Source organism: Macrotis lagotis, chromosome 4 (assembly GCF_037893015.1).
Source record: "Macrotis lagotis isolate mMagLag1 chromosome 4, bilby.v1.9.chrom.fasta, whole genome shotgun sequence".
NCBI classification, from domain to species: domain Eukaryota; kingdom Metazoa; phylum Chordata; class Mammalia; order Peramelemorphia; family Peramelidae; genus Macrotis; species Macrotis lagotis.
Window position 1 is genome coordinate 42,531,212 of NC_133661.1, and position 14,381 is coordinate 42,545,592.

General features: G+C 34.0%; 1 protein-coding gene and 1 long non-coding RNA gene across 13 annotated transcripts in view; one reads left to right on the top strand and one right to left on the bottom strand.

Annotated features, from left to right (window-relative positions):
- LOC141520795 (uncharacterized) overlaps positions 1-14,381 on the bottom strand; it is a 78,182-nt gene that overhangs the window by 55,982 nt on the left and 7,819 nt on the right. Inside the window, exon 2 of the long non-coding RNA XR_012477744.1 lies at positions 6,380-6,554. This is a non-coding gene — a long non-coding RNA (uncharacterized LOC141520795). The remainder of the gene's footprint in view (positions 1-6,379; positions 6,555-14,381) is intronic.
- LOC141520794 (olfactory receptor 13A1-like) overlaps positions 1-14,381 on the top strand; it is a 396,576-nt gene that overhangs the window by 22,092 nt on the left and 360,103 nt on the right. The window lies entirely within an intron of this gene.

A 14,381-nucleotide genomic window follows, 5' to 3' on the forward strand; every position in this document is an offset into this window, starting at 1 on the left:
CTATACTCATTACATATAATGCTTGTTGATGGTTTCAGATAGCTACTGCTTAACATTTTTATGAACAATTCATTTATTTCTATGGTCTCTAGTGTTTTAGTAGGAATGGATACTGTTTTTTGTCAAAATTTTTTCTAGCATTTATTGAGATAATGTGATTTCTATTAAGTTTGCAATTGATATGGTCAAATTGGCTGATAGTTTTCCTAAGACTAAACTTACCCTGCATTCTTGGTATAATTCTTGCTTGATGATATTATTTTATCCTAGTGATAACTTTCTGTAATCACTTTACTAATATTTTATTTAAATTTTTTGCATCCATAATCATTATAAAAATTGATCTATAATTTTCTTTATTTTGATGCTTCCTGGTTTAGGTATCAGCACCACATTGGTGTCATAGAAGGAGTATGAGAGACTTCCTTCTTTACCTATTTTATTTTCAAGTAATTTCTTTAGAATTGAAACTAATTGTTACTTGAATGCATGGTAGAATTCACTTGTGAATCCATGTGATTCTGGAGATTTTTTCTTATGGAGTTCATTGATGGCTTGTTGAATTTTCTTTTCTGAGATATGCTTAAGTATTTAATTTCCTCTTCTTTTAACTTGGGCAATTTATACTGTTGTAAATATTTATCTATTTCATTTAGATTATCATATTTATTGGCCTAACATTTGGCAAAATGATTCTAAATTACTATTGTAATTTCCTCATCATTGGTGATGAAATCACTTTTTTCATTTTTGATATAAGTAACGTAATTTTTCTCTTTCTTTTTTCTTATTCAAATCATTCAAATGTTTATCTGTTTTATTAATTTTTCCATAAAAAACATTTCTTGGATTTATTCATTAATTCAATAGTTTTCTTGCTTTCTATTTTATTAATTTCACCCTTAATTTTCAGAATTTCAAATTTAGTTTAATTGGGGATTTTGTTTTTGCAAGGCAGTGGGGTTAAGTGGCTTGCCCAAGGCCACACAGCTAGGTAATTATTAAGTGTCTGGGACCAGATTTGAACTCAGGTACTCCTGACTCCAAGATGGTGCTCTATCCACTGTGCCATCTAGCCGCCCCTAATTGGGAATTTTTAATTTGTTCTTTCTCAAACTTTTTTTAATTGTATGCTCAATTCATTGATCTCCGCTTTCTGATTCTTCTGATGGTATCCATAGAAAATTCTAGACAATCAACTAAAAAACTACTGGAAACAATTAACAACTTTAGCAAAATCATAGGATATTTTTGTATAGGTACCATGTACCATGGTAAAAAAGGTATTCCTTTCTATCCCCATTTAATTTCTCTAGAGATCTTTCACATCTAATTTATCTAATGTTCTATTCACTTCCTTAATTCCTTCTTGTTTATGTTAATTTATATTTATCTTATTCTTAGAGAGGAAGGTTAAAGTCCTCCACCAATAGAACTTTGCTGTGTCTTCTTGTGATTCATTTAGTTTCTCCTCTAAGAATTTGGATGCTATAATGCTTGGTGAATCTATATTTAATATTGAAATTACTTCATTGTCTATGGTACTTTTTTAGGAGGATATAGTTTCTTTCCTAATCACTTCTAATGAGATCTATTTTTGCAACTGCTTTGTCTGAGAAAAGGAATGTTACCTCTGCTTTTTTCACTTCAGCTGAAGAATATTAAATTCTGCTACAGTCATTTGCCTTTTCTCTATATGTAGCTCTCTATTTCAAATGTGTTTCTTATAAGCAGGATAATTTAGAATGTTGTTTTGTAATCCACTCTGTATCTTCCATTTTATGGAAGATTTCATTCCATTCACATTCAAAATTATAATTACTATCTCTTTATTGTCTTCCATACTATCTCCCCTCCTTTTTTAATTGACAGCTTCTTTCACCTTATCCCTCATCTCCACGATTTTGCTTCTAATTTATAGTGCTGGTATGATCAAATCACTTCATCTTTCTATTTAAGTTATAAAAGAAGTCTTGAGCTAAATGGTCTCTGAGGTTTTTTCACTTAGACATTTATGACACTATAATTTCATTCAGCTTAAAGTCTATGATTTCTCTATTTCTAAAAATTCATATTGATAGTTTCAAATACCCGGAATTCACTTTCTCTTTACATCAAATTTTCTAAATTCCTCTTTCCATTTCAACTCATAATGAACTCAGATGCCTCAAAGTAACCTAAACATCTTCAGTAATCCCCTTCAGTTGTAAGTGTTCTGAACCTCATTATTTTTAACAACAATAATTCTTTAAATTTTTCTTAGTTATATGTAAACATTTTACTTTTTTGTTAATCTATATTCCAAAAATCTCTTTCTTTCTTTTTTTTCCTTTTACTTCTCTTTGAGAAGGTATACATTTTGATAGCAGTTATATGAGTGAAGTCATGCAAAATATTTCCATGTCAGCCATGTTACAAAAAAGAATACAAATATACATGAGAAAAATTAATGAAGAAAGAACTGTACTTCAATTTGTACTTAGGATTCATCAATTTTCTCTCTGAAGTTGGATGGTATTTTGTTTTTCTTTTTCTTAAAATTTTTTGAGTATTCTTTTTCTTTTGATAAATTCTAATATTTATTTCTCCAACTACATGGAAAAAAATTTTCAAAATTCATTTTAGTAAGGTTTTGAAGTCTCTTCCTGTCATCATTACCCTTCCCTTTGACAGAGAGTAACTGGATGAAGGTTCTATGTGTATAAGTATTTATGTTAAACATTATTCCATATTAGCCTTGTTGTGAAAGAATCAAAACAAAAGTGGCAAAAGGGAGGAAAGTCAATATAAAGCATAAAGCAGATTTTTAAAACTCTAAATAGTATGCTTTGGTAAGCATTCAGACTTATACATTCTCCTCTCAATATGGATCACAAGTTCTTTAGTATCTTTGGTCATTGTACTACTGAGAAGAGCTAGGTTCATCAAAGTTTATCATCACACAATGCTACTGTTGGGAAAAATGTTCTCCTCACTTCACTCAACATCAGTTCATACTATTCATTCCGGACTTTTCTGAAGTCTACTCATTTATAATTTTTTAATATTAATATTCTGTTTTTCCAACTATATGTTATGGTAGTTTTCACCAATCAATATTTTGGTTGCAATGTTTTGAGTTTTACAATATTTTGTCCTTCTTCCCTTGTCTCCCCGCCATTCCCCTTATAGAAGGTCATCCATTATATACTTTACATTTGTAATCATGCTAAACTTAGATAGAAATTAAATATGTTGTAAGAAAAGGATCCAGATACAAAGGAAGAAAGAAAATATTAGAGTTAACTAAATTACAACATGCATAAGACAACTTTTAAAAATTGCAGATAATAAGCTATGGTCTTCATTCAAACTCCATAGTTTTTTCTCTGAATTTGATTGGTATTTTCCATTAAAAGCTTCATAAAATTGTCTTTGATTATTGTACTACTGCCATGAATAAGTTCATCATGATTTATCATAACCCCATTTTTTTTTTTGTATGTATAATATTCTTCTGGTTCTTTTCATTACACTCAATATCAGTTCTCTTTTTTTTAAGGTTTTTTTTTAAGGAAAATGGGGTTAAGTGGCTTGCCCAAGGCCACACAGGTAGGTAATTATTAAGTGTCTGAGACCGGATTTGAACCCAAGTACTCCTGACTCCAAGGCCGGTGCTTTATCCACTACGCCACCTAGCCACCCCAACATCAGTTCTTTCGCTTTTCTAAAATTCTGTCCCTCATGATTTCTTATATAACAATAACGTTTTGTCACATACATATACCAGAGTTTGTTCAACGATTTCTGAATTGAATGAACATACCCTCAACTTCCAATTCATTTTTCACTAAAAACATAGCTGTTACAAATGATTTTGTAAATGTGGGGATTTTTATCCTTTTTCATGATCTCTTCAAAATACAGATCCTGTAGCACTATTGCTGAATTAAAGGGTATGCACAATCTTATTGCCCTTTGGACATAATCCTTACACTACCAACAGTGCATTAGTGTTCCAGATTTCCCCTTCAACTCCAAAATAGATCATTCTTATTTTCAATCATATTGGCCAATATAAGAACTGTGAGATGGTACCTCAGAGATGTTTTAATTTGCATTTTTATAATCAATAGTGATTTAAAGAAATTTTTCATAGATAATTTTGATTACTTTTTCTGAGAATTGCCTTTCCACATCTTTTGGCCACTTATCAATTGAGTAATGATTTTTTTTATAAATTTAACTCAGTTCTCTATATATTTTAGTAAGGAAGTCCTTTGTCAGAAATACTACTTGTAAAAATTGTTTCCCAAATTACTGCATTTCTTTTAATCTTGGTTGCAGTTGTTTTGTTTGTGAGAAAACTTTTTACTTTACTTTAATCACAATCATTCAGTTTGTTCATTATAATGTTCTGCATCTCTTCTTTGGTCATAAACCAATCTCCTTTTCATAGATCTGACAGTTAAATTATTTCTTGATCTCCTAATTGGTTTATATTATTATCTTTTATGTCTAAATCCTGGACTAATTTTGGCATAGGATATGAAATGTTCATTTATTTCTGCTTTCTGTCATACTATCTTTCAGTTATCCTAGGAGAGTTCATTGAACAGTGAGTTCTAATCCCAGAAGCTGGACTCTTTGGGTGTATCACAGTAGATTACAATAGTCATTTATTGCTGTCTAATGTGTACCTAATCTATTTCATTGATCCACAAATCTCTTTAATAGCCAGTACCAGACAGTTGTAATGACTGAGGCTTTAAAATATAATTTTTCATCTGATATGTCTAGGATATCTTCCTTTGCATTTCCTTTGCATTTTATTTCATTAATTCCCTTGATACTCGATCTTTTATTCTTCCAATTTGGCAACTATTTTTTTTCTCACTCACTAAAGTAATTTTGGGAAGTTTAATTGACATGGCACTAGATAAGTAATTTAATTTAGCTAGAATTGTCATTTTCATTATATTAGCTCAACCTACATATGAACAATTGATATTTGCCCAGTTATTTAAATCTGGTTTTATTTATGTGAATAGTATTTTATAAATATTTTCATAAACTTTCTGAGTCAGCTTCAGCAGGTAGATTTCCAAGTATTTTATGTTGTCTGAAGTTATTTTAAATGGTATTATTCTTTCTATATCTTGTTAGTTTTACATATATAGAAACGTTGACAATTTATGTGGTTTTATTTTATATCCTAGGACTTTGCTAAAGTTGCTATTTATTTCCAATAGCTTTTTGGATGATTTTCTATGGCTCTCCTATCATCTACAAGAGTAAAAAGTTTTTTCTTCATTGCTGATTCTAATTCCTTAATTTCTTTTTCTTCGGGTCGGCTAGGTGGCATAGTGGATAAAGCACCGGCCTTGGAGTCAGGAGTACCTGGGTTCAAATCCGGTCTCAGACACTTAATAATTACCTAGCTGTGTGGCCTTGGCCAAGCCACTTAACCCCATTTGCCTTGCAAAAACCTAAAAAAAAATTTCTTTTTCTTCTCTTATTGCTAAACCTAAAATTTCTATGATAATATTGAATAATAGTGTTCATAATGGTCATCCTTGTTTCACCTCTGACCTTATTGGGAATGTTTTAGCCTATCCCCATTAAATATAATGCTTGTTGATGATTTCAGATAGATACTGCTTAACATTTTTAGGAAAAATTCATTTATTCCTATGGTATCTAGTGTTTTTAGAATGGATACTGTTTTTTGTCAAAAATTTTTCCAGCATTTATTTAGATGATTACTTGATTTCTGTTAGATTTGCTATTGATGTGGTCAATTGACCTGGTAATTTTCCTAATGTTAAACCAACCCTGCATTCCTGGTATAAATACCACTTGATCACAGTGTGTTTTCTTAGTGATAACTTGCTGTAATTTCTTTACTAATATTTTATTTAAAATCTTTTGCATCCATAATCATTAAATTGTTCTATAATTTTCTTTCTCTCATTTGACTCTTCCTGGTTTAGGTATCAGCACCATATTGGTGTCATGGAAGAAATTTGGCAGATTTTCTTCTTCATCTATTTTTTCCAGCAATTTCTTAAGAATTGGAACTAATTTTTCCTTTAATGTGTAGCAGAATTCACTGGTGAATCCTTCTGTCTCTGGAGATTTTTTATTATGTAATTCATTGATTGTTGAATTTCTTTTTCAGAGATAGGATTATTTAAGTATTTACTTTAATCTTCTTTAACTTGGAGAATTTATAGTGTTGTAAATATTCATCCATTTCAGACTTCCGGCCAAGATGGTGGAGAGAAGACAGACATTTTGATAGTGCTCTCTCTCCCCTCAGAAATAACATGAGAAAAACCTCTTAATAGAAATTTGATCAACAAAACTCAGAAAGAGAAGCTAGGAGAAGATCACCTACCAGGAAGGTCTGTCTCAGGGGACTGTGGGTTAACCAGGTGAAGAGAGCAGAGGATCAGTGCTGTGGTCCACAACTGGGGGAGGCCAGAAGGTCAGGCTCAGCCCTGGAGAATTTGGTGAGTAGTAGGTGTGAGATCCAGCTTTAGATGTGGAGTCTTTGGCCAGGGAAAGAAGAGCTATGCAAGAGAGAGTTCCAGTAGAGTCTCAGAAGAAATTAAAGTAATAATTCAAAATTATTTTGCTCAATTCTATGCCAATAAATTTGACAATCTTAAGTGAAATCGATAAATATTTACAAAAATATGTTGCCCAGATTAAATGAAGAGGAAATTAAAAACTTAAATAACCCTATCTGAGCCAAAGAAATTCAACAAGCCATTATTGAACTCCCTAAGAAAAAATTTCCAGGGCCAGATGGATTCACAAGTGAATTCTATCAAACATTTAAGGAAAAATTGCTTCCAATTCTATGTAAACTCTTTGGAAAAGTAGGTAAAGATGGAACTCTGCCTAACTCTTTCTATGACACCAATATGGTGCTGATACCTAAACCAGGAAGAGTTAAAACAGAGGAAGAAAATTATAGACCTATCTGCCTGATAAATATAGATGCAACCTCTTCTTTCACCTTATCCCTCATTTCCAGTATTTTTCTTCTGAATACTACCTCCCTTAATGTGTTTACTGACTTTATCTAATCCCTCCCTTTTTTTTCCTTTTTCCATTTTCTCCTTTCTTTAGTCCTTTCTATCAGTCCTTCCTTCTCTCCTTCTCCCTTCCCCTCCTAATAGCTGAAATGTTATATAAATTTCTAAATTCAACTGAGTATTAATCCCTCTTTGAGCCAAATCTGATAAGTATCAGATTCAGGCAGTTCTCACTCCTCCCTTCTTCCTCTCTTTTGTAATTGGTCCTTTGCAATCTTGGGCCTGGGAAATATAGACCCAGAACAAACTGGAAACTGAATAACCTCATTTTAAAGAATGAGTGGATCAAAAAATAAATTATAGAAAGAATTAATTATTTTATACTAGATAATGACAATAATGAAACAACATACCGAAACCAATGGGATTCACTCAAAGTGGCTGTCAAGAGATATATTATATCTTTAAATGCTTACATGAATAAATTAGAGAAAGAGGAAATCAATGAACTAAATATGCAACTAAAAAAATTAGAGAAAGAACAAATTAAAAAACCCAATTAAATACCAAATTAAAAATACTAAAAATTAAAGGAGAAATTAATAAAAGCAAAAGCAAAAAAACTATTGAATTAATAAATAAAAACAAAAGTTGGTTATATAAAAAACAATAAAATTGATAAGTCTCTGGTCAGTTTTATTTAAAAAAAGAAAGAAGAAAATTGCTAGTATCATAAATGAAAAAGGTGAACTCACCACCAATGAGGAGGAAATTAAAGTAACAATTCAAAATTATTTTGCCCAACTCTATGCCAATAAATTTGACAATATAAGCAAAATGGATGAATATTTACAAAAATATAAGTTGCCCAGGTTAAATGAAGAGGAGATTAAATACCTAAACAATCCTATTTCAGAAAAATAAAGAAGCTGTCACTGAACTCCTTAAGAAAAAATCTCCAGGGACTGATGGAGTCACAAGTGATTTCTACCAAACATTTAAGGAACAATTGTTTCCAATTCTATATAAACTCTTTGGAAAAATAGGGGAAGATGGAACTCTGCCTAATTCTTTCTATGAAACCAATATGGTGCTGATACCTAAACCAGGAAGGGTTAAAACAGAGAAAGAAAATTATAGACCTATCTCTCTGATGAATATAGATGCAAAAATCTTAAATAAAATCTTAGCAAAACGATTACAACAAGTTATCACTGGGATAATACATTTTGACTAAGTAGGATTCATCCTAGGAATGCAGGATTGGTTCAATTTTAGGAAAGCTGTTGGTATAATCAATTATGTCAACAATAACCCTATCAGAAATTATATGATCATATCAATAGATGCTGAAGATCTCTTGACAAAATACAGCACCCATTCCTATTAAAAACACTAGAGAGTGTAGGAATAAATGGACTGTTCCTTAGAATAATTAGCAGCATCTATCTGAAACCTTCAGCAAGCATTTATATTCAATGGGGAGAGGCTAAAGGCATTACCATAAAGATCAGGGGTGAAACAAGAATGCCCATTATCAATATTGTATTAGAAATGTTAGCTTCAGCAATTAGAGAAGAAAAAGAAATTGAAGGAATTAGAATTGGGAAGGAAGAGACAAAACTCTCACTCTCACTCTTTGCAGATGACTTAATGGTGTACCTAGAGAATCCCAAGAAGTCATCCAAAAAACTACTGGAAACAATTAGCAATTTTAGGAAAATTGCAGGATATAAAACAAACCCTCATAAACCCTTAGCTTTTCTTTATATGACTAGCAAGATACAGCAGGAAGAGCTAGAAAGAGAAATCCCATTCAAAGTAACCTGAGACAATATAAAATACCTGGAGTCTTTTTGCCAAGGCAGACTCAGAAACTTTTTGAAAACAATTATAAAACACTTCTTACACAAATGAAATCAGATTTAAATAACTGGGTAAATACCAACTGCTCTGGATAGGTAGACCCTCCCCATTCTTAAGTACCTTTGTTTAATGTAAAATTTGTATCTTGATCTCTTTGGGCTTTACCCTCTACCTAATTCCCCTAACTCCCAGTAGAGGGGAAGAGAGTTCACCTTTTTCCCTCTGGGTGAGAGGCAATACATAAAAACCTGAGCTAGATTCCAGTTCAGGACCAGCAATCTTCTCTGACCATGGTCCAGCCTAAGCTGCATGGCTTATCTTTTCTCTCTCTCTCTCTCTCTTCCATATGTCTTGTAACCTTCATAATAAATTTTTGTTTTATTTGCACCCATGCTTTCCCAGTCTGAATAATGATTCCTCATAGGCACAATAGAACTTAGAACCCCAGTAGGCAGTGGCTACATTTTGGTGACCAACGAAGGGATTCTCTCTGTCCAAACTGGGAAATTGCATTGAGCTCCAGAGGGGAGAAGCACCTTTTTTTAGATCCTCGATTTTTATGAAAGTGGGAAAATTACTGAACCTCTAGCCCTTCTATGTTTACCTTTTTCTGAAAAATGGAAAAAGGGTTGAGTTTATGGGTTGTCAGCAAAGCTGATCCCATGTGGTGTTTGTCAGTAGCCATGGTGTGGGACTGCCCTGTTCAGACTGACCAGAGGAATGGGCAGTTCTGAGGTGTGTTTGGTTTATGCTGAATGGAATATTCCTTCTTAAGACTTAATATTCCTGAGTGAGACCCTTGTGGGAGTGTCCCAAAAGCTCAAGAAACACCCCAAACCAGGCCCAGGCTGGGAAAATGAGCAAGCAGAGAAACAAAAAGAAGATTATTGAGAAATATTTTGCAAATGAGCCCAAGAAGGACCAAAATACTCAGTCTGAAGATGAAGCACAAGCTCCTGCATCTAAAGACTGCAAGAAAAACAGAAATTGGGCTCAGGCTATGACAGAGCTCAAAAAAGACTTTGAAAATCAAATGAGGGAGTTGGAAGAAAAACTGGGAAAAGAAAGGAGAGAGATGCAGGAAAAACATGAAAATGAAGTCAGCAGCTTAGTCAAGGAAATCCAAAAAAATGCTGAAGAAAATAGCATGCTAAAAACCAACTTAGGTCAAATGGATAAAACAGTTCAAAAAGTTATTCAGGAGAAGAATGCTTTAAAAAGCAAAATTGGCCAGATGGAAAAAGAGATAAGAAAACTCTCTGAGGAGAACAAATCTTTCAGACAAAGAATAAAATTCAGGGAGCTTGATGAATTTATCAGAAATCAAGAATCAATATTTCAAAACCAAAAAAAATGAAAACTTAGAAGAAAATGTGAAATATCTCATTGAAAAAACAACAGATATGGAAAACAGACTTAGGAAAGATAATTTAAAGATTATTGGAATACCTGAAAGTCATGATCAGGAAAAGAGCCTTGACATCATTTTCAAAGAATTACTACAGGAAAATTGCCCTGATATTCTAGCAGAGGGAAAAATAGAAATGGAGAGAAACCACTGATCCCCCAGAGAAAGAGATCCCAAAAAACCAACCCCTAGGAATATTATAGCCAAGTTCCAGCCAAGTGAAAGACAAAATATTACAAGCAGCCAGAAGGACACAATTCAAATACCGTGGAGCTGCCATCAAGATCACACAGGACTTAGCAGCAGCTACATTGGAAGCTCATAGGGCTTGGAATACAATATACCAGAAGGCAAAAGAGCTTAGAATGCAGCCAAGAAAGAACTACCCAGCAAGGCTGAATGTCCTCTTCCAGGGAAAAAGATGGACTTTCAGTGAACCAGGGGAATTTCAAATGTTCTTTTTGGAATGGCCAGAGCGAAGCATGGAGATTGGAGGAGAGGGGGGAAATATGAGGGACTTAATGAGGATGAACTGCATGCATTCCTGCATAGAAAAATGACACTGGTAATACTCATATGAACCTTCTCAGTTAATAGAGCAGGTAGAGGGAACTTTTATAGTTGAAGCACAGGAAAAAGCTGAATTCGAAGATAAAATATAATGTAAAAATCTAGTCAATAGAAAAAAAGGGAAATGGAATGAGAGAAAGAAAAAGGAGAGGGGGAATAGTCCAAGATATTTCACATAAGATTTTTTTTTATTACAATGAGCTATTGCAATGATATGGAAGGGGGGAGGCAAGGGGGAATGAGGGAACCTTTGCTCTCATCAGAGATGGCTTGGAGAGGAAACAGCAAATATACTCAATGGGGTATAGACATCTGGAGTAAGAAGGAGGTGGGGAGCAGGGGGAAGGGGTGGGGATGTGAATAAAGGAGGAGAGGATGGACCATGGGGGGAGAGTAGTCAGATATAATACATTTTCTTTCTTACTTCTTGCAAGGGGCTGGGATTGGAAGGCCTTCCCAGGACCATAGGGCCAGGTGGATTCTGGGCCTAAGGAGTGGTATGGGGGCTCAGGGCTTCTTGCCCCCAGGACCAGGGATCCGTCTGCTGCACCACTCAGCGACCTTACAGCAGAGTCAGAGTGAAAGGAGATAGAAAATATAGTACATGGTAGTGGAGAAATAAAGGAGGGAGTTGTGATCAGCAATGGCAACATTGGAAAAATATGGAAGTAACTTTTGTGATGGACTTACCATAAAGAATGGGATCCAGCCATGACAGAGTTGTTGGTGTTGGTGTTGGAACAAAGACTCAAGCACATTTTTTGTTATTATTTGGGGGAGGGTGCAGGGCAAGTGGGGCTGCGTGGCCTGCCTGAGGCCACATAGCAAGGTGATCTTTGGGTGTCGGGGTCCGGATTTGGACCCAGGTGTTCCTGGCTCAAGGGCCAATGCTCTGTCTGCCACCCAGCCATCCCTACTATTATTACTATTTTATTTTATTTTGGGTGTTTTTTTTTCTTTTTGGTTTTTGCAGGGCAGTGGGGATTGGGTGGCTTGCATGTCACACGGCTGGGTGATTGTTGGGTTTATGAGGCTGGATATGGGCTCAGGTGCTCGTGGCTCCAGGGCTGGTGCTTCGTCCATTGGGCCACCTGGCTATACCTACAATTATTACTATTACTTTTTTTTTTTAATTTTAATTTTTTTCTCTCCCCTTTACTTTTTTTCGCCCAAGCAAGTCTATCTATATTCATGGGGGAGGAGGGGTATTTTGTTTACTTGTAAACAAGAATATTTTATTAATGTAAAAAAAATTTGTACAAAATGAGAATAAAAAATAAAGTAAAAAAAAAAGCCTTAATATTCCTAGTGAAGTTCTCCCAGAGTTAAAAATCATTAAAACAAAGACTATTTCTCTTAGACTATTCTTAGAAGAAAGAGGGAGAGAGACCTTTCATTCCAAGTCAGGCACCCTCCTGATTCTGTTAGTAGGGAAACAGTGGACTGTTTCCAGAGGGAGAACAGTAGACTGCCTCTTGTTTGATGATAAGTACTAAACTAAGAAAATAGTAGGTTTTCTTGGAAGATCTTGAATACTCATACATTAATTAATTTAGATAGACAACAAAAGGTCATTAGAAATCTTCTTAATAGTCTATGAAAACAGTTTATTCTTCTCTTTGTAACCAGGTAGATTTTTCAAGTGAATATTGTAACTCTGAAAACCTTAACCAATCAGTTTGGAAGAGAGGGGGCTAGAGAGTGGGAAATCATGTAATACTATATAATTTTGCTTGACTGTCACCTCAGGGCAACTCCTTGAGACTTGGAGTGTGCCCTTTTCTTGAGAAAAGCCAAAATAAACTTTCTTTTTGCTCAGAGAAGTCTTTATATTTTTTTAAGTGGAATTTTATCTCATATAATACCCCACTGTGAGTGAGGGTTGTTAAAGGACACTCAGTATATGTCCAATTGGCATGTTTGCATACCTGTAAATTGATGAGAATTAAAATATGGCAGAAAATTTGGTACCAATACTCCCTCAGCTGTGTGGCTCCTTGGAAGGAATTAGATTTGACAAAAGCAAAACACCTGAGTTCCTGGAAATTATCTTTGGGTGGAACTCTTTCTCTCATACTCTTTCAAATGCTGTTTCTCATTTCTCTGCCACACCCACCATCTTCAGAGGGTGTGGAAGAAGGGAAATCATCCTTTTTAGAGCTTCAAAATTTAAACCTATGTCTCTTATGGAATGCATGCTTCACTGCAGGAAGGGTAAGGCCACCCCAAAACTTGTTTTAGGAAACGGGGACCCTCATGCCTTCCTGGTTTGGGGAAGAAGAGGGGGTTGGGCAATGAACACGTTTTTTCTTAGGCTATTGATTGGGAAGCTTCCTGGTCAATTAGTTAAGAAAAAATGGGGAAGACTTTTTTCTGAGACCCAGTAACTGGATTTGAACTTTATAAAGTTCCTTAAGAATGCATTCAATTTTAACTATGGTTTGGCTCTTTCAGAATCTTAATGAATATTTAAGAGGTTCCTCAAGAAATTCTGATTGATTCTAAAATTTATTTTTTGACTGGTCTTAATTGGTACATTCAAAAAATATAATATAAATATATGTGTATATAATATAAATACATGTGTATTTAAACATCAGTGGGACATTTTCACATCTCTCCACTGGCCTGGAGAGGTGGGAAAATGTTTCTATGTTCTGAGATCTGGTACTGGCCAGGGTATCAATATCAGCTTGGTAAATGTGATACAAAAGAGTTGTACCTGTGTCTAAACTCCTGTCTGTGTGTGTGAATTCAGTTCTGAAATAGTTACAGTCAACCTGAGTTCAATGTTACTCCTTTTAGTTTGTGTTTTGAATTTAATTACTTAAAAAAAAGATTTAATTTAAAATTAAGTAATTAATGAAGTTGGGGTCTGAGCCTATCTGCTTATACTAGTTTGTAAGTGGCAAAAGTTTGTGAAATGATCTCATCTGTGAGCTAACATCTTGCCCTTAAGAAGTTTTGAAAAGAGGGCAAGAAGACCTTTGATAGAGGAAAAGGTCACCACCTTGTGTTTAAAAAGAAACTATCTGAGAGCTAAATGTGAGTAATTTAGTCACCTAAGTTTTGTAACAAGTCTTGAGAATTTGTGAGTGTAAAGAAGGAAAATATAATTGGGATAAATTGTATTTCAAGGAAATTGGGAATACTGAATCGTATATAATTTACTGATTTCTTTTGGTGAAGTGATATACTAAATTTTGTAATCTGATTTGTTTTGATTTTAAATTGATATATATTGTCAACAATTTCACAAAGTCTTTTGGTAAAGGAAGAAAGTTGTAATCTTTGTCTCATCATTTATCATCATATGTTTATGGAAGGGAATATATGTATATGTATTTATCAGTTATGTGATATTTTGTAACTTTTGTAACTTCAAAGGAATACTAATAGTGTTTGGTTCTCTTGTGAACATGTAAGCTATTTGGAATACTGTAATGTTAAAAACCTGGAATTATCATGTGATTGTTTTGAAGGGGTGGTCTAATGGTTTTAAGGAATTCTGA